The sequence below is a fragment of the Numida meleagris genome, chromosome 17 (assembly GCF_002078875.1).
Source record: "Numida meleagris isolate 19003 breed g44 Domestic line chromosome 17, NumMel1.0, whole genome shotgun sequence".
In the NCBI taxonomy this organism is placed as follows: Eukaryota; Metazoa; Chordata; class Aves; order Galliformes; family Numididae; genus Numida; species Numida meleagris.
Window position 1 is genome coordinate 1,677,572 of NC_034425.1, and position 25,073 is coordinate 1,702,644.

Here is a 25,073-nt window from a genome sequence, read left to right on the forward strand (position 1 = left end):
CTCGCTCAGACCTCTTTCTACGCAGTTCATTTTGGGCGAGTCCTTTAGAATTTTCTTTCTTTCTTTTTTTTTTTTTTTTTAAATCACAAAGAAACGTGTAAACAACTCCATAGCAACCTCTGGAGTAAATGAGTCACAGCTCTTCTGCCGCAGGACGCTCTCTTTGCTCTGTCTGCTGTTGTGTTTCCAGCTCGAGCTGTGAGGCTGTTGCTCACCGTTTCCTTTTCTGCCAGCTGTGTGACTTCAAGGGCAGCTCCTCTTCACCTGCAGAACCCCCACACTTGTCGTCCGGCCCCAGGCTGCGAGTATTCTGGTTTTAAAAAGATCTGGGGGGATCTTGGCGCTGCGTGTGGGACGTGGTGCCTTTGGCACCGCCAGCCACGCCAGGTTGCTACAAGCGGGGCAGCAGAATCCCACAGCACCCAGCTGCTGCGAGAGCAGCCTCAGCAGAACGAGAGCATAGCGTGGGTCCTCTCTGTTTGCAGTGGGGTGCAGGGTGCTGGAGGACCAGGCAGCCCAGGGGTATCGTTAAACCACCCTTTAATTAGCATCTGCCCAGCGATTCCCTGGGTAAAACCCTTGACCTTGTGTTTAAGGCAGCTCCGGCAGACATCTGGAGCAGCACCCCGCTTTGGAGCCCGTTCAGTCTCACCCAACGCATTCACCCTTGGTCTAAACCCTTATGGCAGCAGAGGGAGCTCTCACGCTTGGCTTTGAAGTGAAAAAATAAAGGAGCAAAGCAAGTTTTCAGGAGGGGCTGCTGGAATCGCCTGCATTCCCGCTTGCAGAGGTGCTCTGCCAGCATCGGCTCAGCCCTGCCCTCCTTCCTCGCAGGGCCAGCAGTGCCCTGCAGAGCAGCCAAGCACGCCGTGCTATCAAGCCCTGGAAATTCGAAGCATCTAAAGCCTAAAGCTCACCCATCTGAATCAAGCCCACGCTCTCTGCTCGGCCAGGTTTGTGCGCTGATGCTCAGCCCCTCCTCACTTAATCATTCCGCGTTAAGTTCCCCTCAAAATGAATGTACTCACATGGAAAAGATAATGAAAAATGGGAGTCCAAATGACTAATGGAGGACTTTGCATCTGCATCCAAGTTGGCAAGTGAACATGGGCATTTGTAGGAAGAACAGTCATCCTCCAGATATTTCTGCAGAAAAGCCCAAGCAGGGAATGAGTGATGGGAGCACGCAGGGATGGGGCTGATCCAGGAATGGGGGGAGCAGTTTGGCTGCAGCTCCACCTTGACCTGTGCAAATCTGGTTGGGTAAAACCATGTTCCTAGGGAAGGAAAGTTTCTGTGCGGCTCTTTGCCAACTGAAGGCTCTGGGGAGGAGCCCAGTGCTGTGGTGGTGCTCTGGGTTGAGCAGCTGGTGCCAGGCAGTGTGACATCAGGTACCAGTGCTGTGTGCTGGTGGGTGCAATCTGAGGGGGTCCTCTGCTCCATGAGCACCAGGTCTGGCTGGGAACAGGCTGTGGCTGTGATGGGTGCTGAAGGTGGATTATGCATCCCCAGGGGTCGCCAACACCTGGGCACAAGAACACATCGCAGCACAGATCTGCCCTGGGCGTGGGGTGTGTGCATCCAGCACGGCCATCCACTTGTCCATCCACCCCCATGCTCTCTGGGGCAGCACGGTTATTTTTGCTCTGTGTGTTGCAGCCAGAGGCAGGGCAGGGCTCGGGGCTGTCAGCACTCCTGGGGGAGCTGCAGCCTGCAGCTGCAGGGGATGAGCTCAGCGCGCTGAGCCACCACCTTTGGAAGCCCTTTGAGCCAGGGCAGAGCTTGCTGCAATCCTCACCAGGTGGTTTTCTGCTCACAGTGACGTCTGCTTGGTGCTGGGCGCAGCCAGGTGAGGGGCTTTGGGGCCATGAATTCGCAGTAGTGCTGCAAAGCAGTCTGGGTGCAGGAGGATTCGCTGTCCCTGTGCCACGCAGTCTCTGGCATTGCTTTCCCTGCAGGCTTCCCCTGAGCTCCCCGCTCAGCTCTCGTGCTTGGAGTGTGGACCTCCAGCTGCAAACATCTCCTCCTTGCACAAGAGGAAGCAGCCGAGCTGATGTGCATGGGAATTATCCCATGTCCCAGAACTCCTTTGGGCCTGGAAGCCATCTGCGCGACCCTGCCCGGGCCGGGGTGAGACATTCCGTTTTTCCTGTGTCATTTGGGACGCGGAGCCAAGTGCTGGCTGTGCCTGTGTGCGGCGGGGCGGCTGCGAGCCGTGTGCCTCCAACGAGATGTAGCAACCCTGCCCCGTGGCCAGCACACAGCAAGGGGACGGCCACGTTCCTGCAGGGAAGGGGCAAGGGAGGAGGAGCACGAGCGAGGGGCTCTGGGATCCGGGGTGAAACCGCTGCGTGTGTGCAGGGCACGGCTGCAAGAGGGACGGTGCAAATGTTGCAGTGAATGTCGGTGATTTGGGGGCCCGAGGGGGATTTGTGATGGCACGGACACAAATCTATCCCAGCGCTGCTGCGATTTGTTAATTAATCCCATACGCTGTCCCGTAAATGAGCGGTGTCAGCCGTTACCGAGCAGAGCAGAGGTGCTGCCAAATGGGAACGGAGCTCTGTGCTGGCAGCCCCCAGCTTCCCAAACCCTCCAGGTCGGGGCACCGGGCCCCACATTGGTGCTTTCTTCCCCCAAAGTACAAAACTTGAGCTGTCACTGGGGAGAGGAGGGGTCCATATCCCTAAATGTCACCTCTGAGAGCTCCTTACCCACGTGCACCGTGCAGCGGGTGCTTGAGCATCGCCTGTAGCCATACCTGGACACACAGCACCCTGCGGGGCAGCTGCCTCCCATCTCTTGCCATAGCGTGGTGGGGCTGGCAGCATGCCCACCCCAACATGCTGCAGCTCCCCCTGACTGCAGCACCTCTTTCCGAAAACGGTGAGTGCCGTGAATACATGACACATCCATCCACTTCTGCTCCGAGCAGGGCTGGGACCGCTGGGCTGGGACACCAGAAGTGACCTCAGCGCCGAAACTTGTGGCTGTGCTGGGAGGGCTCTGCCCTCGCCGTGTGTGCTCTGAAATCCTCTTTATTTACGATGCAATGGGAAAACAGTGAGCGGCAGTCACAGAGGGGCCGCACAGCGCCTGCCTTTCCTGTGCCGGCCGGGAAATGGGCGGGGGGCAGAACACACCCAGGGATGGAGACGGGATGGGGGTGGGATGGGATGGAGAAGAGGACGAGCATGAGGATGAGGATGGGGACAGGGATGAGGATGCTCCACCTTCCTGGCCCATCCCATGAGAGGGGCCAGATGACCAGCCCAGATCCCTGCTCCCAGGGCTGTTTGGGTGGGACTGCTGGCCTTGGCTAACCTTCCTGTTGTCTTGGAGCACCCTCCCCGCTCTGCACCCCTGTCAGTGCCTCCCCACTCCCACTCTTCCCACCCTCTGCCTCCACCACGGGCGTTCCCTTTCACTGTCTGTGAGCAGCAACTCGCAGCCCTCAGTGCTGACATGATCGCACCCTGCCCCTAAATCGGAAGATGAAACCACACCATCCCTCTGGCCCTGCCCCCAGCCTTCATCCTTGGTTTGAGGATGCTGAGGGGCATCATGCTGGGGGCACAGGTCCCTTCCTGCAGGTGACCCTGGTGGGGGTGGCAGGGAAGGGGCCCCAGGGAAGGGGCCACTTCGTGGGTGCAGGACAGGGACAGAACGGGGCAGGATGGGTGCACAGAGTGGGGCTTTGTTATCCCCCTCCACATGCACAGGCTCTCATGGCACGGGATGTGCAGTGACACACTTCCCAAACTTGCCTGCTCCTTGCCAAATGCATTACTCAATGCAGAGAAGCTGTGGGCATCCGAATCCCTTCCCTGTGAGCAATGGGGCAGTGAGCAGTGCATCACGGTCCCCATTGGGCAGCTCTTCCCACCTGCTGCAGGTGCCAGCCCGCAGCTTGCTGTGAGCAGCGCTGCTCCCATCCATCCCTTCCTTGCTGGGGGTTTGTTGTAGGCAGCAAAGTGGGAGCACTGGGAGGAACCACAAGCTCCCAAAAGCTCAGTGCAGAAAATATCCATGAGGTCAGCCCGCTTTTCCTGCTGCTTTTGCAAAAGACTTTCCCTGCGGGTCTCTTCAGTGCAAGGTGCAGATGCAGAATTTGCCATGGAACCACATGTGTCTCCCACGTTGCCTAAGATGCACGTATGTGGATTACAAATTCCCTGCCCAGGTGATAATTGTGTGCAAACAATGGGGTTGCAGCCGGTGCCCGCCTGATCCCTGTGCCACTGCGCCCAGCACCTGGTGATGGCAGGGCCACAGGGCAAGGTTGTGGGGTCAGGGGTGGGAGGGTGGGAACATGCGAGCAGTGTCCTTCACAGTGCCCCTCTGGCATGAGGAGGATCTTAGTATTGGCTGGGGGAGGGGTGGGGGGGGGGCAGAGGTTGTCACTGAGCATCAGTGTAGGGTGTTGCCAGCGATGGCTGGGGCTGTGCTGGTGGCCCCAGGGCTGCTGCCAAGGTTGGAGGGCTGCAAAGCTGTCCTGTGCTTTATACACTTGCTTTTTGGGCAAAGCAAAATCATGTACACGGGGCTGCAGAGAGCTCGATGGGGGGAAGCCACCCCGTGCCACGGGGTCACTGGGGCTGTGCGTGCCCAGCACAGGGCAAGCAGGGTCAGCGTAGCTGAGCAGTGGCAATGCAGCCTGCCCACTGCTGCTAGAGGACGGCGAGCTCTGTGCTGCGTCCAACACATGGGACCAGGTTCAAACTCTTTGCCATCAGCTTATGCTTGGGCTCAGTGCTCAGCCTGGGCAGTGTGAGGCCGCAGCTTGGCATCGCTATAGAAACCCCGTGTTTGTTGGCAGCGCCGCAACCTGCTGGCCTGCCTGCTCCTCAGAGAGGATGAGAGAAAAGCCCTGCAGCCTTTTGAGGATGTTTTGTTCCCAGCCTCACCATGTGCTCAATGACGGATGCTATCTTGAAGGAAACCCTGGAGCCTCTGGAGCAGAACGCTTCTGACCACTTGAGCGCTTCCATCAACACCTTCAGGAACTCACGTGCAGGTGAGCGCTGCCGGGGCTCTGGTGCTGTGCATGTGTGAGCTTAAACCTTCTCGGGGTGGGTGCTCAAAGCTGAGTGCTGTGCACTGGTGAAGGAACGCCTCAGGGTCTGCAGCCCTGTTATCTGCACTGGGGGATGCCGAGCTGTTTCCCAGCCCCATTCTCTGGGCAGGACCTACAGCTGCTCCTTGTCCAGCCTGGATTTTGTAGCCCCGCTTTTTCCCAGAGGATGAGGCGTGTTGCATGAGAGCTGTGCACTCTGCTCCTCCACGTTGTGCTGAGCAGTGCGAGGCTCGTGCTGCATGCAGACACACAGATGCATACGTTGCTTGGAGCAGTGCCCGGGAACATAGAAAGCAGATGTCGGGCTGCGACCCGGGATGAGCCGTGCTCCTGGTTGGTGGGATGGAGCTGCTCTGCTGGGGCTCATGTCTGGAGATGCAAGCAGCGCTGTGCGGGCTGTGCTTGGGGCTGCTGACTGCTGTTCTGGAGCTCACTGGGAAGCGGGCTGAACCCTGGGTATTTTGTCCATGTTTCCAGATGGGGCAGATGAGGGTTCCTCTGCTGTGCCTTTGACAGGGTGTGTTTCTGCCAAAGGTTTTGTTGTATCTTGGTGGAACATGTGCCAGTGGAGCTGTGGATGTAACGTGGTGGATGCAGCAGTGGCCAATGTCTGTATATGTGTGGAGTTTATCTATTTGCTGTGATCATATGTTGCAAGTCAGGGCTGTCCCAGAATGGGATTGGGTGAGCCCAGCCCGTCCCACACCTCCCCTGTGGGCACTGGGAATCCCAGAGCTCCTGTGGGACGTGGAGCATGATGTTGGTTATGTAGTTTTAGGAGCATCCTTTGGTCCTTCCCAGTTTACCCTATGAAGCAGGTAGAAGCTGGGAGGCTGGGCCAGATCTTCAAATCCATTTGAGCTTTGGACCCAAAGGAAGGCCCCCATGGGCTGGGCACTGAGCTCCCTGACCCCAGCAGCAGAGCAGCAGGAGCTGTCTGTCTCCTTCATAGAACCACAGAATGGTTGGAGTCGGAAAGGACCCCTCAAGGCCACCTGGTCCCACCCCCTGCACTGAGCAGGGACACCCACAGCTCCATCAGTGCTCAGAGCCCATCCCCTGACCCTGGCTGTCTGCAGGGCTGGGGCAGCACCACCTCTCTGGGCAGCCTGTGCCCCTGCCTCACCGCCCATAGCGTGAACACTAGGGGTGTTTTCCTTATATGCAGTCTGATCCCCGCTCTTGTCGTTTGAAACCATTTCCCCTTGTCCTATCAAAAGTCTGTCCCTTTCATTCCTACAGCTGACCTTGAGATACCAAAAGGGAAAATAGTGGCAATACGTATTTACAGCAACATTTGGAAGTGCACGGCTAAAGAGAGGCTGCAAAAAGCTGCTCTCGAGGAAGCGCGAGCAGCGCTGTTGGGAAGGAAAACGGCGCAGTCCTGGAGCAGCTCCCTTTCTTCTCGCTCACACGTCACACACCAGGGGCCCCTTCCTCAGCTATATTTGGCTTCCCGTCCACGCAGCGCTTCCTTCTGTGCCCGCGCCTTTGCTGCCCTGCCTGCTGCCGGCCCCATCCCGGGCCGCGCGCTTCCGCAGGGCGCGCCGGGGCTGCTCCCTTCATGGGAGGATGAATGCACGAGCTCGGTATTCCTGTCCCAAGGCTGCCTGCTGGATGCTGAACATTCCCGCATCGCATTTCCAGCGGGGCGGGCGGCGTCACGGCCTCGCAGCATCTTCCTGCCCGAAGCAGACGCTATTTCAGCGCGGGGTCACATTGCACGCTGCGCCCAGAACAGCGCGCGGAGGGGGGAGGTGTGTGGGGCTGGGCTGCATTTAGGGCCGGGGTCCCCCCGCTGCAGCAGGAGCGCGGGGTGGGCAGGGAGGGGTTCTGCTTTGCTAAGGGGAATCTCATGACAGAAGGAAAACAAACAGTGCCGTTTTTCCATTTGGAGAGATCGTCTTCTGCTCTCTTGGCCCATCAGACAAAGTGGATGTTTTCCAGTAGGCGCTGACTTTTCTCCAAAAAGCAGATTTATTCCAGCAGAATAGTTTCTAGCTGAAGCTCTCCTCCTCCCAGCTCACTTCCAGCTGCTCCAGCTCATTACTGCTGCTGAGATTGGATGGTGCCTGATCGGAATGCTTTGGTACAAGTATCTTTTTCCATGCATAGCGATGAAAGGGTGGGCCCTTAGAGCAGGAAAGCAGAAGAGGTGCTCAGAAGTTCTGTGCTCAGAGTTATTCCAAAAGCTGAGCAGACAGCCCTGAGCCTGCTCTGAGAATCCAGCCCCAGCAATACCACGAGCCGGTGCAATGTGCTCGCAGAACCAGGGGTTGCCTTGTGGAAGGGAAATATTGGAAACCACAGAGGTTGACCTCTCGCTTGGCAAAATTCCTTCTGGCCGCAGCTGGAAGTGGGGACTTGGAAGTGAAGGAAGGAATTGTGTTTGCAAAAGTGGGCTGTCCTGCAGCAAGGTGGGGGTTGGGCTCTGCAAGCTCATGGAGTTGGAAGGGACCCATATGGATCATCGAATCCAGCCCCTGGATGCACGCAGGACCACCCAAAATTCAGACCATACGTCCAAGGGAATAGCAGAATATAGAGACCATACATCTGAGCTCGATGCTCTCCTTCCCCAGACAGCTTCCAGGCTGGCTAGGCAGAGAAGAGGGGAGAAGTTTCGGATGGAGGCTTTGCCTCCCCAGACAGGAGCATGGGGGTGTGGAGAAGCGGATTCAATCTGTCAGGAAACCCTTAGTCCTCACCCGCTGGAGGCTCCACAGACACAGGAGGATCCTTCCTGTTGGTGGTGGATTTCTATCCTGACACCTGGACCAGAAGATGAATAGCGTGCAGGTGTGTGATGCAGTGTGATGGCAGGACCCGTGGCAGCTGTCTGCACAGCACAGGGGCTGCATGGGGGCTGCCCCGCTGGGCCTGGCACCACTCGTTCCCTGCTTGCAGCTTGCTGCACACACTTTTCCTCTGTTACTCTTCTTTTTTTTGGCTGAGTCATGTTATAGCGTGTCTCAGCAGAGGGCAATTATGTGGCATCCCTGAGCGACCCGCTGCCTTTGTGGGGATGACGTTGGAGCTGCAGATGACAAAAGAGGGAGGAAAGGGCAGGAAGGAGGGAAGCAGGAGCCCGGAGCATCCTCCTCCCCAGCAACACTCCAGTTCATATTGCATCCCTTCCCGGGGAGCTTTTGACTGCTCTGACTCCCACTGGGTGAGGTGGGGGCTATGTCCCCTCGCCGTGTGATGGCCTGCATCGCTGTGTTCGCTGCAGTGCTGCCTGAGCATAGCCAGGAGCTTGCCTTGGAGAGTGAGGAGGGAGGAAATACTCTTCTCCTTCCTCTGCAGCGGTGTTTCGGTTCGGTGGCAGGGCCCTGCATCACAGGATCACCAGTCTGTCATCTGCAGGGGCTGTGCTCTGCTCCTGGTGGGAGTGGGCTCCAGGGGGGTGTGCACAGCTCTCAGCACAGCCCTGAGCTCAGTCTCCAGACCCAGGCACTAGCCTGGAACCATGACATTGTTCCATGCCCGTGACACGTCCTGGGCTGAAGGGTTCCCCCCTGCTGAAGCCCTGAACCTGAGAGCAGTGCCTCTGCAGAGCTGTGGGAAGAAGCTGAACTTTTGACTCTTTCTGACTAATGCTGGGAGCTGCTAACCCTCCTGCACCTCACTGCCAGCCTGGTTCCTCTCCCTTCCCTTCTGTGAGTTCATCTGACCCCAAATACAGCAAACCCAGCCCTCGCTGTGTGCTTTAACCACCGCCTGGGGGGTTTGTAGTGTTTGTCCAAAGCCTGAAGATGCTGGGAGCTGTGGCATGATGCCTGGGAGGGGATTGCAGGTCATTGTGTTGCAGCATCCCCAAGGCAAACCGACTGCGGAAAAGGGGCACGGTGACAGCAGGAAGCCCGGGGTTTGCTGTCCAAATATCAGCCAGATTGTTTGGGGACGGCCTGCAGCCTGCAAGGTGCTGCACTGCCAGGAATAGGGCATGGTCACAGGGAGTGCGCTTCTGGTGGCCTCACTCCTTGCCACTGTGCCCCAGTGCTGTCCCCGCGCTGTCACCGCTGGGTGACACTGCCAGCCAGAGTGCTTGGGAGGGAGCTGCAGCATTCCTGTGGGATTAACCCAGAGGAACACGAGAAAGCATAACCCCACATGGCTTGAAAGCTGCACGCCCTGGTATGTTATGTATGGTGGCATTTCCAGCAGACTTGCCATAGGAGTGTCCCATGCCTGAGCCATGACGTGGTGCTGGAGGGACGACGCACAGGAGAACTCTGAATGCTCTGCCTCTGTGCAGACTGCAGCGTGCACACGAGTCTGTGCACAGAATGGCATCTCCCTGACCTCCCTGGCAGTGCTTGCACTGGTGCACGGCTGAGCTTTGTGCACAATCCGGCTCACGGCAAGGCTGGCTGCGCTGCTCTGTCGTTGTGAGCAGTGGGAGGTTTGCAAGAGCCATCACGGGAGCTGCACTACAACAGCACCCCATGGCAGCTCATTTCCAGGCAAAATCACACAGTCATGGTGTAGCTCAGACTTACAGTCCTTATGACTAAGTTTATTTAAAAACACATGAAGTCCTGGATACACATCTCAGTCCCTAGGGTAGAACAGCCCGGAGGGCTCCCAAGAGGGTTGCTCAAGGTGCACAGCTTGGCTGCAGAGGGTTTGCTTCTTATGCCCAGGGTGTTTCCAAACATCAGAATTGCAATGAGTGGATTTGAAGACTGCAGTGTACCATCCCCCATCTTGCTCTGCTGGGGTCCATGGATGAGGTGTGAGGTGTGAGATGTGTGGTGGGGCAATGCAGGGTGCAGAGGAGGTGAAAGATGTGGGAGTGTGGTGCTGCTGCACCCCTTCCCCACCATGAGTACGCACACCTTAATGGTGTGTGATGGTTGGGCTGCTGGTCAGTTTTGGATTCCTGCTCTGTCTCCTGGTCTGTATGACGTGTTAGTCTTTGCAAAATAGAGATTTCTGTGGATGACAGATTTCTGTGGATGACAAGCTTTGCCTGGCTTTGGTTGCTGATGCTCAGCGTGCAGCAGCACTGTGCATGCTTACGGGTCTCTGCAGGGCGCTTCCATCCCTTTGCACTGCAAGTTTCTTGGTGGGCTGTGCATCTCTTCAGAAGACGCTGTGTGGTAGCTTGGGGTTACAGCACGGGGAGGATGGAAGTTCAAGCAGGACAAGGAGGTTATTTGCTGATTGCTTGGGGCTGCAAAGGGTTAACTCTGCCTTGCTCATAGTGCTGTGGAAGTTGAGCAATCTTGGACTTATTACGGAAACTCAGACTGGGAATTAGGAAGGAGCATCCAGCCAGCCAGGGAGCTTTCCCAGAGGTTTGGAGCCCAAGCACTGATTTCAAGCGGTGATGCCAGAATTTCTTGCAGGGGCCTCCGGGACACAAAGGAGAGCAGACTGGGCTGCTGAACTGCCCCAGGGCTCCGCGTGGCTCCTGTTGCTGTGCCGCGTGTCTCCCAGGTGCGGGGCTCACAGTGTGCCCATTGTTCCCAGCTCTGCTTCCTCCTCTGCGGCACTGGAAGTGGCAGCGCCCATTTCTCATCACCGCCTCCCCCCGCAGCCGCAGATCTGAAGCTCCCCCCTCCCCACCCCAAGGATGCTCAGTGCCCAGAGCATAAAATCTCCCAAAGCAATGGCTTACGGCTGGGTGCTGGAGAGCAGGGAGGGCTCCCCCACTGAAGCCCTTATTGCTTGGAGTGCTGGAGGTTTTATGTTCCTTTGGGTTTTTGGAGGTCATCAGGGTTTAAAGGTCCATCCTCGCTTCGTCCTAGGGCTGCTCGCTTCCTGCTGCCATGGGGGGCACGAGAACGGGGCTTTTATTTTCCATCTGTCTTCAGCCTTTTGTGCAAAGCCTGTCCTGAAGCGACCTCAGGGCTGTGCGCTGCTCTGCAAGGGGAAACGTGGCGGCTTTCCAAGTGCACTTGGAAGGGCTGTTTTCCCCTTGGTGCAGGGTGGGTGAGGTGGGGAAACGCCTGCGAGCTGCATGCACCATGTGCGGGTGCTGATGGGAACCTCGAGCTGCTGTGTCAGGGCCGGTCCTGTCAGGCACTGCACAGAGCAGACGTCAGCTTTCCTCCCCATCCTGGCAGCTCTGCAGCAGCAGATCGGCCACCTGCGGAGGACAAGCTGCTCTCTGGTGCAGGGTGGGAGCAGCTTTGGGATGAGCATCCTGCCGGGGTGGTGGGGAGGGTCAGGTAGCAGGTGCATCCTTAGCAAACCTGGGGAGACCTCTGTGTCTTTGCCACGATGAGATGGACAAGAGCTCTGTGTGATCTGTCTGCAGCTGCTTGCATGCCTGGCTGTTTTGGGGCTGGTCCAGGGCCAGGTGTGAGCCCTGTGCATCTCAAGGCTGTGCTCCTCTGCCCTGAGGGCCTCTTGGGGACAAACGAGGTGGCAGCAGGGGGACAGAAAGCATTGGAGAGTTGGATGCAGATCCACATGTGAACATCTTGTCCTCTGTGTTCTGTTTTGTCCTGTGCTGAGGAGCACGGGCCATTGCGTCTCTGGGGGGAAAAAATGCCCAGAAATTCCATAGGCCCTTCAATGTCGTTTCTGTTCTGCAGCGAGACAAAAAAGCTCCTTTTGTGCATAGGCTGAAAGAAATGGCCCAGTCCCACAGCCTTCCCAAAGCCTTAGTGTCAACTATTTGCCTCCTTGTGCTCGCACATCAACAAGCATTCTCCTGCCTGTGTGCTCCGGCTGCTTGCAGCTCGGTGTGCTTGGGCGTGCTGGAAATGCAGGCCAGGAGACGGGGAGGACGCAGTGCCTGCTGGCTGCAGCAGCTCTTCTTTCTGCTTCTTATGTTCTGCTGACAGTCTCCTTGCTATTTGCTGCTGGACAATTGTGGTTTGCCCCATGGATCAGCCATGCACCCAAAGCCCGTTGGGGGGCAATGGAGAAACAGAACTTGTACTGTAGTTTGGTTTTCCCACTTGATTTCCTGGGGTGTCTTGTGTTCCCAGTCCCCATCCTGTTGCTCTCTTCCTCCCCCAGACCTATTGGAGCCCGTGATCATCTCTTTCCATCTCAGTCACACAACTTCCCCGTTCTGATGCTTGGGGAGGAGTTTGGGTTGGAAGGACTTCATGGCAAATTTCAAAGAGTGAAGTCAGATGAATGAATAAAGGGTGGTTTTGTTGCTCTTATCCTTTCATCAGCCTTGTTTGGGTTCCAGCAGTTCTTTCTGCAGCTGCTGCTCCATCTGGCTCCTCGCTGAGGGGTCGCATTAAGATCCCACTGAAGATGAGTGAGCTGCTGTTGAGTTGTGTAGGGCTGTAGCTGGCTCCTGGCAAAGCAGCACTCATTTCTCTCTGTGTCGATTGAGCAGAGAGCTGAAACATCTTTGGAGAGGAACCCTGAAGGCAGGAAATTCCTGACCCCGGTGATGCAGGCTGAGCTAAGGGGCTGTAAAACACAGCAGGAAGGTGTGCCTGATGGGATCTGTCGGTGTTCCTGAAGGGGTGGAGGTGGTCCCCACCCTGGGACATAGGGAAGATGAAGGGATGGGCACAGCATTGGAATAATGGCACTGAGCGGTGGGACTGCAGAGATTGAGGTTTGCTCAGATGCAGGGCATTTACCTGTTAATCAGTGACTTCTTCCTGAGGGAAATCTGATATGAAAGGGATGTCTTCCCTACCCCACATAGCGATAAATGGGAAAACCTTGCTGTTACAGTAAGCTTTGGTTTAACACTTGCTAGCAACAGAGCCTGAGCACAGTCAGATGAAAACAAGATGCTCATCCCGCTAGGGAAACCAGCTGCAGGCATCTTCCCAATTCAGATGAGCATTTGGTGCTATACTTCAAAGACAACACGACCTCCATCCCACGTGCTCTGCAGGTGAGACCCTTCCCACCAACACTGGCAGCTGCAGGGACAGTGTGCATGGATCCCCATGTGCACAGTGACCCCTGTGTGGCGTCTGCTCCCTCCCCACCCATCCTTCAGAGGGGGATTAGCATACCCTAGCCCCAAATGGGGGAACCACACAGCCAAAGCCAAATGAATGGGAACCAGAGCCTGGGGGCCTGTCAGCAGGGGCTGGCTTGGAAGCAAATGAAAGAACTGAGGGGGAAAAATAGTTAATTACTGTGAGCTTCTAAAAACACAAAATCGCCGCTTTTTATTCCACAGAATTCCCTTTGCAGCATGTAATTTCATTTCCCCCGTCCGCTTTCACGGCGCGCTCCGGGTGCTGCCAGAACAGCCTGATTTACGGCACAGCTCTGGCTGGTGCTCAGGCGGGTCCCTCTAAATAGAATGGTGTGAAAGCTGTCCCGCTGCCAACGGCGTGGAGCAGCGTTGGGTGCTTGGTGGCCTGCACGTCTTCCATCAGGAGCAGCCCTCCCTCCTTCCCCTCAGGAAATCTGTCCTGTTATTGCACTCAGTATCTCAACCCCGTTGACTCTACATGCCTTGGTGGTAGCATCCAAGGATTGGGAGGGTCTGAATGGACGGGCTGAGCAACACTTAGTGTGTTTAACGTGCTGGTTGATGAAGGCAAGGTGTACTCTGAGCTCCCCCACCACCAAGAAGTTTTTCCTAAGCTGTGGATTATTGTTTAAAATTGGCCATGTGTCCCAGATCTCATCGCACCAGTCCCGGTCTCTGGAGGACACCGCAGTGAGCGTCCTCTGCAGTAGCTTGAAGGGTACAAGAAGAGCTCCAGCTCTGTTTAGATAGTGATGGTTTAAAATAATAATTAAAAAATAATAATAATCCTTGATGAATCCTGCTTTTGTGGGTGGGTTTTTCAAAAACACTGGCTCCCACCAATGGGGATTTCTGGGTTGGATAGTTATATTTCAAGGGGAAAAAGTTAAGCTAACACGAAGTGTTTTTCCAGTCCCGTTCTAGGTATTACATCCTTCGGGGCCCTCTTTGGCAGCCATCCAGGTGGGGGATATTTTGGCTTTCTGTTCTGGAGTTGAGACTTTCAGCAAAAGTACATGAAGTTTAATGCGGCTCGGCCCAAGCACAGGGCAGCATCCCACTGGTGGGAGGTGCAGGGGAGGTGCCCCGGGGCCCCTGACTTGGTCTCATAATCGGCATTTTTAGTCGTTTTATGACTTTGTTTCTTTGCTCAGACTATGTCTATCTAATCAGCATTGATTGGGTGTTGGGAGCTGCTGAGTTCGGGCGTGTTTGTGGTTGGTGGGGCCCAGCTGGAAATGGGGTGGGATGTGATGGGAACCCTGTGGGGTGGAAACCCCACTGCTTGGGCTGCTCACTACTGGGGCAGCGAGGAGTGCTGGAGCTCTTCCCCTGGAGCAGCTCACGATGGATTTCCCAGCTTCTGATGAATCCCAACCCCCGATGCCCACAATGACCCTTCCTCGGCAGAGGGCTCAGCCAGTGCTGCTCTGGAACTCTTGTGCCAGGCAGCCCTGCTGGTGGGTCTCACTATGAAGCAAAGGAGCTGCTCTGCCCAGGGCTTCCAGGGATGTTGTGGAGTCTTTCTCCCCGTGCTCTGCAATCTCTCCCAGGCCGGTAGCCAAGCACGAGCTGTAAATAACCAGCGGTGGCTGAGGACAATCCCATCTCATTTTGCTGTGAGATTCAGCTCTGGGCTCTCTCTTGGCTTCTCCTCTCCAGCCTCCTTCTCTGAGCCCATGAGCTGTGCTGGCCGCTCCCCATGGGAAATGCTCTGAACCAGGAGCAAAGCATTTCAACCTCCAAGCGCTGCGTCACAGCAGACATTGCAGGGACACAGACTGTCCCAGCTTGTCAAAATAAACTCATCACATCGGCACAGAGCGTGCCGCCCTCCGACAGCCCATGGTTCAGAACCAGGCTGGGTTTGGCGTGGCATTCCCCAGCTGTGGAGCTGAGTGTGTGTGTGGCACAGGTACGGAACAGCAGAAAGTTGTAGCAGCAGCAATTCAGTGAGACTACTGGTTTTTTTTTGTTTTTTTTTGAATATGGAAACATTTTCCTGCCGACACGTCAGGCTGCTCCTATTTATAAGCCCTGGGAAGAGCCTGCGGGGCTGCTCGGGGGCCGGGCAGGGGAGTGGGGCTCATCCCCACCGCACAGAGCACTGCAGGATGCGGCTTGGGGCAGGACCACTAAAAATACACTTTCCCCCCTTTCCGTCCCTATGGTTTTGGCAGAGGATAATCCAAAGCAGCTCGCTTTAAATGCTCTCACTTCTCAGAGCTCCAAGCTGCTTTAATTTGTGCCAGCAGTGCATGGCAGGGCTCGGGGAAGTGCATGCAGCTCTGTTCCCACACGTCCCTATCCCCGAGCACCCAGTGCTGCTGTTGTTCTGATGAAGACCGCAGTATTGCAGCACAGTATCAGAGCCCAAACATATTCAAGTTTATCTTTTTTTTTTCTGGGTGTTTTCCTGCCGTGTGCAGCTTGGTTATTAAAATTGACCCCCTGCAGGAGGGGGGAGGCAGAATCTGCCCCCATTCAGGAAAACAAAAAGGAAAACGGTGCGCTACTGAGAGGCAAGGACCAGGCAAAGTGAGTTAGCATCACTTGGTAGCCTGGGTTTCCCACATCTGCCAGCCACGTGGCCTTGCTCTGCACCAGGACCACGACCTGCTGCTCTCTCCAGCAGTCACCTCTTGTCCTTGCATGGTCTGAGGACAATGGAGTGACCACCTCTGTTCATCCTTCATTTCCTGCAGCTTGCTGCTCAGAGCTCACTGCAGACCCATCTCAAAGACCCTGTAGCACAGGGTTTGTCCCTTGGGCAGAGCTGGCCTTCCAGGGCAGTCCTAGTCAGCAGGGCTCCTGGTGTCCATCTCATACCAACTGATCATGCTCAGCCTGGTTGTGTTTACGATGACCTAGCCATAAGCACACTAACTGCTGCTATAGGCCAAGGTGAAGTGTTAGAGTCAGGAAATTCTGTCCTTGAGTGATGTGATTTTTAAATGATTGATGGTATTTGAGGAAAATAAGCCAGATTTATGAAAGATCTATTTAAAAATACTGATTCTTGTGATCTGATTGGTGATAACCTGTGGCTCCCTTCCTCTTCTGCATTTATTTTCTTGAGATTTTCTGTGATGCAGGCATCTCCATAGAATCATAGCATGGCTTGCATTGGAAGAGACTTTAAAGACCACCCAGTTCCACCCCCCTGCCATGGACGGAGCTTCCAATCACTAAATGGCTTTTAAAGGTCCCTTCCAACTCAAACGATTCTGTGCTGCTAGATCAGGCTGCCCAGGGTCCCATCCAACCTCATCTTGAACGCCTCCAAGGATGGGGCACCCAGAGCTTCTTTGGGCAACCTTTCCCAGGGCCTCACCGCCTTCTGAGTAAAGAATTTCTTCCTAACATCTAACTTAAATCTCCCCTCTTTCACTTGTAAGCCTTTCCCCTTTATCCCATCACTATCAGACTGTGTAACAAAATCTTCCCGAGACGACCTGCTCTGACCCCCCAGCCATTTCTGCCAGTGCTATGGCCATAGCACAGCCCTTGCTGATCCCAGCGTGGCCTCCATCTCCTTGGTAGCAATGGAGGAACCCTTCATGGAGGCACCCTTGCTTGTGCCCCTTCCCCAGGACGTAGGAAGCCAGGAGGTCCTGGCTGTGGCCGTGCTCTCACTATGTCTCTTTTTTTTTTTCTTCCAGAGGGCACCCAGCCCTCGGCCAACGTGGGCCTGCCCCAGGAACTGCTCAAGCGCCACTTGCCCCAGTGCCACCGCACATGCCCTGCCTACGCCACGCACACGGCCCCGGTGGTGAAGATGCTGGTGGAGCAGGATGGGAGGAGAAGGGCCACAGCCACCTGTCCCATAGCCACCGAGCAGAGCACAGCATCACCGGGAGCTGCTGCTGCAGGGACAGCCCCAGTGCCACCCACAGAGAACAGAGGCAGCAGCTGTGAAGAGGAAGAGGGCTCCGTGGGGAAGGCAGAGCCTGAGAGCAGCTCGCCACCACCAAGTGCTTGCAGTAGGGTGATCTTTGCCAGAAAGGCTCCGTTGCGCGTGGCACCGTGCAACAAGAAGAAATGAGCCCCGTGCAGCTGGGAACAAAGGGAACACGGAGAATCTCTGCTGGTTTCCCAAGTGCATTAAACCACACATGTAAACAGCACTCTCAGCTTTCGGAGCCTTTTCCTAAAAGCCCCATTGGAATGAAAGATAAGCACAGAAGGGGGTGGTGCTGCATTTTGCAATCGTCTGCTTCCAGCTCTGGACAAAACTCAGCTGTGCAGCCAGCCTTGGCTGCCGGGCAGTGCCCACGGTGGGTGCAGGGCAGGGCAGGATGGAGACATGGATGCCAGCGCGCCCACACAGACCAGCACACAGAGCCCTGTTCTCTGCTCCACTGCAGCTCATCCCCCCGCTGGCACCGCAGCCTTGCATGCCTCTGGTGGGGGCTGGGCTGGGGGTAACAGCCCTGGGGGGCTCTGTGCATCCATGTCTGCATCCCAGCGAGATGTGGGGCAGCTGTGCAGAAGATGCACTGAGAAAATCTGTGCCCCCCTCTCTTTTTGGAGCACAGACCAGAAGGGAGCAGGGCTGACTGCTTGCATTGAGAACTTTTCTTTGCACGTACCAGATGATGCATATGTATGTATATGCTTCCATACACACATGTATAGATACATTCATGCACAACTGAACCAAAAGCAAAGCAGCTGCAGAGCTGAGTGTGCAGCAGGTGGACGAGCTGCTTTCCTTTCTCTCTCGCAGCTGATGTTGTCTCTGATGACAGAGATGCTAAGGTCAGAATTGCAATGTGAGACGTGCTGTGCGTTGCTGCCCAGATCTTTCTGTATTCACACTTCAGTCACCCTATCTCTACAGCAGTGACTGATGCGTTGGTACCAGGCATGTCAAGGCTGCTGGAAAAATGCTCTGAGGGAGCAGCTTTCTGCAGTGCCATGGCTGGAGGTAGAAGAGCTTCGAGGAACCCAATGGTTTATCAAAAACAAGAGTTGGAAATGCGTTGTGTCTTCAGCAAAGGTGGAAGTGCTCCCCCTCTATCAGTGAAGGAGTTAGGACAACCTGGGAACAGGTGAATAAACAAGTTGTGAAAAGTACCCGTAAGGAAACAAAATGAAAACAGAAACCACGCTGTCTTCGGCAATTCTTGACGTGAGTTTTTCAGTAACTTCACTTTATGGGAAATCCTGGCTTTTCTGTTGTCGTTGGGGGGCCACCCTAGAGCTGCAGTTTCTCAGAACGGTCATTCTAGATTTCAGCTTGTTCTGCCCACCCGCATTAAGAAGTTCTCTGAGGGCTCTATTTAGCTCCGGCTGAAACCCGTGGGTGTTATTTTGGAGCCCCATCACGTGGTGGCAGGGAGCCCAGGGCTGTAATGTGCAGGTGGCAGCGTGCAGGTGGCGAGCAGCACGCTCCAGCCACGCTGCCTGCAAGGCTGAAACCCACCAAGGGATGTGCCCTGGGTGGGCAGGGGCTGGCAGCACGGTGGGGTGCAGCAGCAGTGCCCCACAACCATCAATTCCCTGGGGTCCTTTGGGGACAGCCACACGCGAGGTCACGGGACAGCAGCACAGCACTGGATGCAGCCCAAGGGAACGTTGGGGGTCTGAGATGGGAGGAGGTCTGGGGTGCTGTGGGGAGGAGGGGTGGAATCGACCCCCCTGCAGCTGTCAACAGACCCAGCAGCACCCGCTTCGTGAGGATAATACACAACTGGGGGCCCAGAGCTAATTGCAGCTCTAAATGACTTCTATTATGCTGCGGTTGCTCCACGCCTGCTGTATTGAAACCAGATGCTGAGGTCATTAAACAGAGACAAGCCAGGTGCTGACTGCCTCGTTTAAGCCAAACGCAGAGTGATTTCCTGCAGAGCAGCGTCACGTCTACGTGCTGGCACCCAGGAGCAGGAGAGGGCTGTGGGGAACGGTGACTGTATGGCTTTGGGACCCCTCCCCACGTGCTGCTCCATCCATCCTTCAGGGCTATGAAACTGCTTTCCTCCCTCCTCTGGTGCTGCCATACGCTGCAGTTGTGCCACTCTGGGTCTCGGGAACAGCTCGGTCTCAGTAGGAGCTTGGTATGATGTCAATGTTTCGAGTGGGTGAAGCAGAGGAGGCAAAAATAGACATTTAGACATTTTTCCACTTATGCCTTTTTTGAAAGGAATATTTATAGCTCGGCACACAAACACAAGCGCTTTGTGAACCCGCCACCCATCGCGTCGCAGTGCTCAGCCTGCACGCTGCCCTTTGGATCCGCTCAGGGCACCCCGGGCTGCTCAGGCTGGATCACTTGCAGTAAACTGGAGCCTGAGCCATGATTTTGCTGTTAACTCTGAAGCCTAATGAGGGCTGCGACCGCAGTGGTTTCCCCAGGCCACTCGCTGCTGGGTGCCAAAGGGCCGAATCACTGCGTTTCACTTCATGGCCCGCTCTGTGCAATTTGGTGATGCTGTTAAATCAGTTTTAAGTTTGGAAATGCAGTTCTACTCCCAAAACTGACCTGCTCAAGGGAAGGAATCCATCGCTTCCATGCAGCTTTTGCTGTGTGCCCATGTGTACTGAGGTTCACGACCTTCTGCACATTGCTATGGTGGGGATTGCAGGAAGGAGAACACATGCTATAATTTCTGTCTGTGTACACTGATCTTCCATTTGTTTCCTCCCACTCCTTGTTCCCCTAATTTCCCTCTTCCAGCTGAGCTGCTTGCCAACACAGTGAGGGCAGGAGCAAGGCTGAGACACTGCTGGAGGTTTCCCAGCTCACAGCTAAGGGTGAACCCCTGCACCTCGCACTCACAGCGCAGGGATCTCTGCCTTTGGGTGCTGCCTTCAGAGGGAAGCGCTGGCTTCCCCGAGCCTCACCTTGGTCCTGCAATAGGAATCTTAGCTGTGCAAAAACTGGAGCTGAACAAAGGATTTTGGCACTTTTCTTGTCACGGAAATTTCTTACTGGCCAAGTGAAAACAGTAGGTGTTTTCCTAAAGTTTTCTTGGTGCACAGTAGGTGCTTTCTTAAAGACCTAACAGGATTCTTGTTAGAAATTCGAAAGCCACAAACTGATTTTGGTTTGGTTCTGACCACAGGTTTTCAGTTTTTAACTACATAAAATAAAAGACCTCTCCAGTGAGCCCGGGGAAGGAGAGCTATGCTGTCTTGTAGGACCTTTACTGTGCTGGCGTGAGACTGCCTTACTCGGGCAGGATAGCACTGCCAGTAAGGAATGCATGCTCTAGAAAGTGCAGGTTGCCTGTGGCAAGCCTTGGCAGTCCCTGCAGGACTCCTGCTTGGTGGGGTTGCACCCAGAGCTCCTGGGATCGCATGGGGCTGCAAATCCTCTGTGGTCAAAAGGTTTCCTCCTTGGTGCCGGTTCCCTTTTTGCAGCCTCAGGAGATGGATGGCATTCCAGCTGCCCACAGGAATCATCAGCTGAAGGCAGCCAGAAGGCTGAGGAGTTTATGAAAACGCAAGTGCCTGCCTGCCATCACATCCTACGCTTGTTGCTGCAGAGCAGAAAGGAGCTTTTCTGTTGTGTCTGTGCAAGATGCTTTATTCCTTCATGCTCTTCCTGCAAAGATGCTTGTTTGACTCTGTAGGCTCTCCAAGAGTGTGTTAAGTGCTTGAAAAAGACATTGCTAGTCTTACTTGCAAAATGCAGCAGGGTCTGTGTTGCAGCAGCTCTACCATGATACTCACCACGTCACTCCTCTGTTTTCCTTCTAACCATGCCCAGACCCAGCAGCACATTTCCTGGAAGATGCTCTAGCTCTCCACACATTAAATTACAGTTGATATCTCGGAGCTGGAAGCAGCCTCTGCTATTAGCTGGTGCTGTTAGCAGGGCCGTGGGGAGCTCAGCATGGTGGAGCCAAATGTATGCTCAGAGAACAGAAACTCTCTGTGGCCGCTCAAGCTGATCTGGGCTGCTGGCCAGACTCCTTCAGGGGGATTAATGGAAAGTACAATGATGATAATGAGAGCTATCCTTTCCAATGGAGAGCTAATCCATGGCAAACAGGGCTCTAGACTTGCTGATTCACTCCCTAATGGATAAACAGGGATGCTCCTGTGTCTAGATGAAGCAATGTGTGCAGGGAAAGGTGCTGCTGTGGATCGTGGTGGGGCCATGTGGACATGTCAGCACACCCATCTGACATTCTCACATTGTAGCTTAGCATGGGAGAATGCATCTAGCTTGTGCAGGCTGCTCCAAATGGTCTCTGGCGATGGGAAGGTGGATGCTTGCAGCATGCAAATTCTGCTTTCCCCAAGGTGATGCAGTAGGGTGGGTGAGAGGCATGCTTCCCCCTTTTGGAACTGAATCCCACCCATTAAAGAAGTTTTGTGGTGACAGTGGTGGGTTGAGGAGCTGAGTCGGTTCCTGCCCTGGTGGTTCCTCTACTGGTGTGAGTGTGGCCAGGCGGAAACAAACCTGGGCTTGGCAGAGGTGGTTGGCATTCAGCTCATCTCTGTGCAGAGGTCATTGCTGGGACGTGGGCAGAGGCAGCAGCTCAGTGTCTCCTGGGGAATGGTCAGGGCCAGAACCGGGAAGGGCTGTTGGTTTGGGGCTGGGTGGGAAACCAGGAACCTCCCCAAAGCCAGAAACACACCTGGAGGTCATTTCCAACACTGCTTCATTGCCACAGCCTTCAAAGCATGTTTGGAGGACCGTTTTCTCTCATAGTGTCCAACAGCATGTGATTTTTGACCTAAAGATCTGTTTTAGAGGGGAAAAAGTATAGTTTAAGTGAAGGCAAAGCTCAGTGGGAAGCTCTCCACTGCAGATGGGCATAGGGGGATTCCTGGCCAGGCTGTGCTCATCTCAGTAGGTGGGCTGTGCGTTTTCATGTAGAAATGAACGTCGCCCCAAAATGTGTCCAAACTGCGCTACCTAAGAGGCACCCAACAAGAGCCAGGTTCCTTTTTGATGCCCCAAGAAGCACCAAGCCAACGCATGCAGGAAATGCTGGTTTCCAACAGTCAGCACAACTATCTGCACCTCTTATCTTTTTATCTCCCAAAACATACAGTGTCTGCAGCTTCGGGGATGTTTTTCGGAGCTCTGGAACAAAGCCCATGTCCTGCAGGGTGCAGTCCAAGTTCTCCGAGTCAGGAGGTGCAGCTTGCTCTTGCCTTTGGCCAACGCTACTCAACAGCGCAATGTGAGGACTGGGACACGAGGGGATGAGAAAACTTCCTACAAATTATGTCAGAACAGGGACTGGCTTAGGAGAAGTTTCACTTCTTCAAAAAGCCGCTGTTGGAATATTTCCAAATGAGCTCTGGTGATGAATAAGCACTTTCACCCTGGAAAACTCCTCCTCTCCCTCCCATCACCCCACGTGGTCCTCCATGACAAATTGGCCACATTGCCCAAATTCCAGGCAAGTCACCCTGCCTTCCCCGTGCCTAAGGACTGGTGGCTTTTCTGAGGGACAAAGGTCCCGTGGGGAGCACTGTGTGCATTGCCCTGGGGAGGGGGACCCTCTGCACGCTGCCAGCTGAAGCTGGAATGCTGCTGTGTATCCCAGCAGCATCCAGACTAGGTCCCTTCCCTGGCCCACACACCCGAATATCTCACTCACGTGCCACTCAGGCCAGTGAAGAGATGTGTTAGAGGATGCTCTCTGTGTGCACCACCCCACCTTGCTGTCATCCAGGAGTTACACCAATGTACTTGCACAAACATTGCTAGAGCTGGTTGGTCTCCAAGGCGCTCGGTGCCTCCTGGGCTTTCCAGCCTCCATCACTCTGCCTTTCCCCCACTTTTAACCATTCATTTTATACCATTTTTTGCTTCTGAGAACTAAGAGGATGATTTGCAGCTGAGGAAAGCTTGCAAAGACATGATAAAATCCAGACCTTCAGAAAAAGTAGTCATTAAGGATCTACATGCAGTGTACACTAAAAACTTGAGGTGGTTGAACATTGAGCCACGGGCATTGACTTAAGAGGCAGAGTAAAGCACAATGTCCACAGAGCAGCACAGCTCTGATTGTAGCGAGGCTGAAGTTTGGCAGGGAAACACTCACAGGGAGTCACTCCCTGCCCTGAGTCCCAGCAGATCACTGTTTTCTTGCAGCATGCCTTAAGCATTAATGCTAAGGGATATTTTGGACCGAGAACTGGGAACAAATCCCAGCGTGCCGCAGTCTTCATGAGAACTCCTGGCAGGCCCTCGCTCTCCCCGAACACCAGATATTTGCAAGTCCCACTGAGCTGCCTGCTCCTGGGGCACGGCTGTGGCCCCTCTCTGCTGGATGCGGCTCCCGGAGCACCCAGCCCTCCCTGCGCATTCGCTATGGGGTCACGCAGCCAAATGCCAGAGGTTTGCTCTATGAAACACGATCTCCTTCTGAAGCGCGGCTTGCGTGATGGGGATTGGTTTTCCTGCTGCCTTCTGCCAAGCTGCAGGTTTTGATCCATGCTGTGGGCTCGGGAGGTTGGGAGCTCCGCAGAAAGAGGGGCGGGTGGCATGGGCTGCGTGTCCTGGCCAAGAGTCCTCCCCCTGATCCTGCTTTGCCTTGTCGGAAACTTCTGCAGTTGCTCAAAGAGTTTAGACTCTCACTTAGTATAAATCCAAAAGAAAATGTGCGTCTCAGTCTTAAAACCTGACTTGTAGTTGGCTAAGTCCCTTCCATAAATGATTCTGGGGTTCTTCTGTCTGTGATAGGGGAGCTTCTCCCTTGTCTTTGGCCATCCATAGTTCTTGGGTGCCCTGCCATGGGTAGAACTGACAGTCCTTGGAGGATGAGTGCCCCACGTGGACCTTCCTATGAAGCTGGTGGGAAACTCAGCACCCAGCACTGTTCAGTGCTTGGGCCCAGACACAGGCTGTGCTTCAGGAGCTGTCTCTGAGAGTATCCCCACTTTTGCTCAATGGAAAATTCATTAGCAACATGTTTGAATGAGGCTCTGTTACGGCACACACGTTTCGCAAACCAGAAGAGCCCCGTTGGGTTATATAGGATTTCACGATGCTATATAAACACAGGAGCGGGCGAGCTCGTGGGTGGTGCTGTCAGCATGGGGCTGCTCCGTGCGGCGTTGGCTGTTTTTCCTGTTACTGTTTTAGACTTCCTGAAGCGCTCGTTGCTGTGGCAGCGGGGCAGTTCTGCTTGCAGTTTGTGAATGAGCACTTTGGTCGGGGAGGGAAGGGCTGCCTTGCAGGGTGCTCCTATGCTACAGACAGGTGCCGTCCCATGGGAGCTGCTCTGGCACATGGGAGGCTGTTTTCTTCCATGGTTTTAATTGCAAATTCCAATCAACTTGGATACATTTCTTTTTCCAGGCTTTTTTTTTTTTTTTTTTTCCCAGGTCCAAAGTTTCCCTGTATTAAAGGAAACAAAATCCAGGGGCCTGAATTCTTTGCTTTTCCCAACAATTAGTTACATATTGACTTAACGAGCACAAAAATGCTCTTTGCAATCCAGTGTAAAGTCCTACAGAGCCAGCAGCTCCTCCAAAGTGTTTTGCAGTGCTGAGCTGAAGGATCGTGTCCTACATGGTCCCACATTGGCTCCCCAAGTGCACAGTCCTGGGGTGCCAGGGGTGCCCAGCAGGGCTCGGTGTGATGGTGCTCAGCTGAGCAGGGCTGGGTGGAGCTCAGCACGGGGACTTTGCAGGGCACTGGGGGCTGCTCAGGGCCACGCCGATGGCAGCTCCGTGTTTGTGCAGCATTCGTGGAGAGCACCGCGGGGCGGTCGCATTACCCCGACCTTCTCACATTACGCAGCTTTTTCTTTGCTGCAAACTATAAAAAGCCTGTCGTGACCTTAAAAACGCAGCGTAGCTCCTGCCTTCACTGGAGGGGCCGTTTCTTTTCCCTTTGACACGGAGGGCTGGTTTGCAGGGCCGTGCAGTAGGGACGGGCGGCTGCAGGGCTGCGTGCCCGCGCTCCCCTCCTGCTCCCCCGGCGATCGCTCCCCTTCCTTAGCAAAACGTTTGGCGAGACAAATCTGGACGCATGAGTCACCTAAGAGCAAACTTCCAGCGTTGCATAAGCAGAGGCCCTCGGAGGTGCTGCTGGGCGTGTGCTCCCCAGCCACGCTCGGCTGGTCCAGATTTGCCTACGTATGCAGATAGATACTCATG

The 25,073-nt window shown here is 54.9% G+C and overlaps 1 protein-coding gene across 2 annotated transcripts in view; it reads left to right on the forward strand.

Annotated features, from left to right (window-relative positions):
• TEKT3 (tektin 3) overlaps positions 4,195-25,073 on the forward strand; it is a 44,174-nt gene continuing 23,295 nt past the window's right edge. The window contains exons 1-3 of one of the 2 annotated variants that reach the window (XM_021415227.1): positions 4,195-4,281; positions 4,939-5,017; positions 16,661-18,132. The gene's annotated coding sequence lies outside the window, so the exon portion shown is untranslated. Of the gene's footprint in view, positions 4,282-4,789; positions 5,018-16,660; positions 18,133-25,073 lie in introns of those variants that run through there. The other variant, XM_021415226.1, reaches the window with a different exon arrangement.